Below are 4,577 nucleotides of genomic sequence, written 5' to 3'. Positions count from 1 at the left end.
ACAGCTGGCTTACTGCGTGTAAGGTCTTCATCTCTCTGAGCATGGTGGGTCCTGCGGGACCAGTTAGTCTTTGCGCAGACGTACCTCCAAGGTGTGTCTTGCGGGTCCAACTGGGCTTTGCAGGGACCTACCTCTTCACTGTACTTTCTATATATTTATTATCTTATAAAGTTTTTATATTATAAGCGGCAGAGAAGGCGGCCAAAAGTCTAACTTATTTAAAGAATGTCAACACCCCTTCTTATTCTTTTATTCTCTCAATTTCTTAAGAACTAAAAGTGGACCCCAATAGTTATTTTTCAGATTTAAAAGCGAACTCCAATAGTTAATTTGCCGTGTTAGGGTAATCAGGCTTTTTTGCAAAACTGGACATCTAGCTGCCCAAAGGCATGCTTCTTATTCTCTGCAAACAGTAAGCGCAAACCCGTTGTAAAATAGAGTAACCTCCGTTACTAAAATACGACGTGGGGATACCCTTGGCTTGTGACACTCTATTAGTTCCTTAGAGGGAAATCAAACATGATTCAAACAATATGATAAACAACACATGTGACATGTTGGCGAGTGTTTGGTAAAGATTTATGAAAATCACCAATTGTTTTGTTGCATTCCAAAGTATATATATGCTTTATTTTATCGCGTTTATAATGATAAAATATTCCCTATAAATATTGAGAAAATGAAAAAAAATATGATGTATGAGGTATGTAAACACTAATGGTGCTCTTAAGTGATATTTTAATATCTTTATTTTAAAACGAATAGATGTTTATGGTCGAAACCTTTAAAGTTTTAGTTTGGTCTAGTGGCAAGATGTATGATTTACAGCTAAATGATTGTGGGTTTCAATGTCACTTGAACGGGATGAAAGGTAGAAAAAAATTAGTTTAAAAAAAATAAATAATTTGTATCAGGATAATACGGTTAATACCTATGCTACAAACATCATTTTCACTTATATATCAGTGAGTAGTAAAATATGGTTAAGAAAACCAACATATCTTACAACAGTATCTTAAATTCTTAAGACCGCACGGTGTCAATGCAGGAAGGGATGGATTAGGGTTGTTCAAAAAGTTCGTGGCTCATGACTTGCTCGATAGAAGCTCGAATAACACTAGTTAAAAAAACTTGATTGCAGGAAGGGATGGATTAGGGCTGTTCAAAAAGCTCGCGGCTCATAACTTGCTCGATAGAAGCTCGAATAACACTAGTTAAAAAAATTTGATTTAAAACAACCGTGTTGAAATATATGATATATGTATTTGTTTCAATTCAATATCAAACATATAAATATATAATTGTATACAATATTATATACTATATTAAAGGAAACCTAAAAGCACTGTAGTAATCTACAGTAAATTTTGTGTATGTGCAATTTTAGTCCCTGCTTTTTTAATTTATGCCTATTTTTCTCACTATTGTTAATTATAGTATATATGTGTGTTATTTTTAGCATCTTTGTTTTCTCTATGTTTGATATAGGCCCCTACCTTTTCATGTCATTTGTATCTTTAAAGAGACGGACGTATTATGTTCTATCTCTAATGGGATGAACTTGGGTCATATCTTATCTCTTAGCGGGTAAAACTCAGGTTATGTGTAGTAAATTTTTTGTATGTGCAATTTTAGTCCCTGTTGTTTTAAATTTTGCCTATTTTTCTCCCTATTGTTAATTATAGTATATGTAAGTGTTATTTTTAGCATCTTGGTTTTCTCTATGTTTGATATAGGCCCCTACCTTTTCATGTCATTTGTATCTTTAAAGAGACGGACGTATTATGTTCTATCTCTATTGGGATGAACCTGAGTCATATCTTATCTATTAGTGGGTAAAACTCGGGTTATGTATTATCTATAACGGGTTTATCGGGCTTAAGTTTTATTCGGACCAATACCGAACAAATTTTCTTTGCGTACATTATGAACTCCTGATAAAATAAACACATACGTTGGAAAGCTACGACGCAACGCGCCGGGGGTCTACAAGCTATATATGAAAGTAAACCCATTGCTACAGTAAATTATTATCCTTTATAGCTTTAGTCCTTTATGTTTTAAGTTGTTTCAGTTTAGCCTTTCAAAGTATTACATTGTTTTAATTTAAACCTTAACATTATTCTAGCAAAATTTTGTTTACATTGCACTTTAGCCTCAAAGTTGTTACTTTGTACTTTAGCCCCAAAAGGCTTTTGTTATTTTAATTTGTGCACTAACATCAACTTTTCCTTTTCATATAGTTTTATTTGTTATTATTATATACTTTTAAGTAATTGATTCTTTTATAACTTTTAACATATGATATTTTTGAAAATATTGAGATTGTTGTTAGGAAAATTGATTTTAAATACTCCCAACTATGTCTTATTGGCGAATAACAGCCTCAACTTAACACTTGGTTGGTGACGATCCTAACTAATGGTGTGTTTGTTTCTAATGGTCCACGACTAACGGATGATTAACTCCGTTAGTCCGATGCTTACGTGGTATGCTTTGTTATCAAAACCTTGATTACGTGGCATAATACTTGGCAAACAGGAATAATAATAATAATATAAACAGGTTACATATCCACATCATCCCGTGAACAGTTCACCGTCTTCTCCATCCCAGACTGTGTTCTCCGGCGACACCTTCGCTGCAACCCTCACCATCATCTGTCGAGTCATAATCAGTCGCTATGTTTACAAAATCCTAATTCCGACAGATTTAACATGAAAAAACGTTTACACTAACAGATTTATATCGATTTACCAAAACCCTAACTACCATGTTCACTTTAAATTCTTCCAATTTAACGCCACTGATGTCGCCAGCCGTTGAACTCAACGCCACGGTGGTGGTGCTTTCATCTGACCGAAATTAGCTCTGAACCTCCATTTGTCTCCGCCGCCATGGTGGTGGTGCTTTGTTCTTTAGTTCCTCCCGGACCGGATCTAGTGTTGAACCTTCGTTTAGCACTCTGAAAGCTCAAATTCCGACACAGAGCTTGTGTAGACAGCCGTGAATTAATGGATTATGCCATTGAACAAGAGAATTGAACATGATTAGGTGAGTGGTAGTGAAATTAGGGGTTTTGATAATTGAAACAGTGGAAAAATCTTGGGGGTGTAATTGGAGATGACCAGTTGTGTGGGATGGGATGTAGTAGTGGGTGGCGGTGATTGTTTTACGGGAGGGGAAGAAAAAGGGAGAGAGAGAGAACTTGAGAGAGAGGGAGTAATAAAATCAAGAGATTGTGCCACGTAATCAAGGTTTTGACAACAAAGCATGTCAGGTAAGCATCAGTCTAACGGAGTTAATCATCCGTTAGTTGTGAACCATTATAAACAAATACACAATTAGTTGGAACCGTCACCAGCCAAGTGTTAAGTTGGGGCTGTTATTTGCTAATAAGGCATAATTGGGAGTATTTAAAACCAATTTTCCTTGTTGTTACAACAAACTTATTTTTATCTATGCCACGCTGTTATAGTGGAGTCGTATTCGCAATAGAGTGTGTTTTTTGTATCGTAAGTTATATACCAAGTGTTGGTACGGTACCACATCAATACCGTAATGAGCCGAACCGATATTTACCATGTTTTTTTAATATTTAGATAAATTTTTATTGGTTATGTATAAGTGATAATGGTTACAATGTGTTCGTATATTGGTATTAATTGTTTCTCTAATATACTTTTCGGATGTGTTGTATGTCTATAAATATCTGAACTGGTGATGGATTGGGTTGTTGTTGCTGGGCTTATTCATTGGGTTGTTCTCTTTTGTACAAATGCACGGGTCGGAGAGTTTATGGATAGTCCAAATGCCTGTATTGGAGTAACATATAAAGAAGAGAAAGAAGGACCCTGCTGAATTGGATTATATATTTTTCATCTATCACGTCTCTCATATCGATCTTTGTCTCCCTCAAGTTAGGGTTTATAGTTTGTTCGTTGTCCAGATCACAATTATGATCTGAGCTTGTATTGTTATCTTGTGCGTATTGATTCTATCACTTTCTTTTATCTTGTGTTTGAGACAAAAGTGTAAAATAATAATTCTTAATTTGTCAATAAAGTTCAGATGCAATTTTCATGACAAACTGGAGCTAAGTTGGCTCATTGTAACCGAGCCAAAGTTGACCATGGCTCAACTCGTTGGCTCGATCTTAAGCTCATTTAACTTCAAAGTCGAGCCCAAGCCTAGGTATGCTACCTCCTTTAATTTCAAGCTTGAGATCGAAACTACCCTGGCTTGACTCGAGCTCGACTCGTGAACAATCCTGGATGGGATGAGGTGGCCAGTCGGTATAATCACAATATTTGCAATATAAATATATTTAAATAATACTATATATTTGAAGAGATTCTAAATTAACAAAAAGAAACAGAGCATACCGTAAGGAACAGAGTTCAAACCGTATTCGAGGACGATCGGGATCTTTCGCGCATCCGCATCCTTCCAAACCCGGCTCATCCCCAGCATCACCATCCCGGACTCCGCAAACCGGTAAACCGGAGATTGGACTCGGGATATCTTCGAGAACCATTCCGCCTCCTGGTAGTTGGAGGCGTGAAGGCTGGGAAGTG

The sequence above is a fragment of the Bidens hawaiensis genome, unplaced genomic scaffold, assembly GCF_021521415.1.
Source record: "Bidens hawaiensis isolate Kalapana, Puna unplaced genomic scaffold, B.hawaiensis_p1.1 tig00057165_1, whole genome shotgun sequence".
Classification (NCBI taxonomy): domain Eukaryota; kingdom Viridiplantae; phylum Streptophyta; class Magnoliopsida; order Asterales; family Asteraceae; genus Bidens; species Bidens hawaiensis.
The sequence above is the reverse complement of the archived record's forward strand: the minus strand, read 5'-3'. Positions refer to the sequence as shown.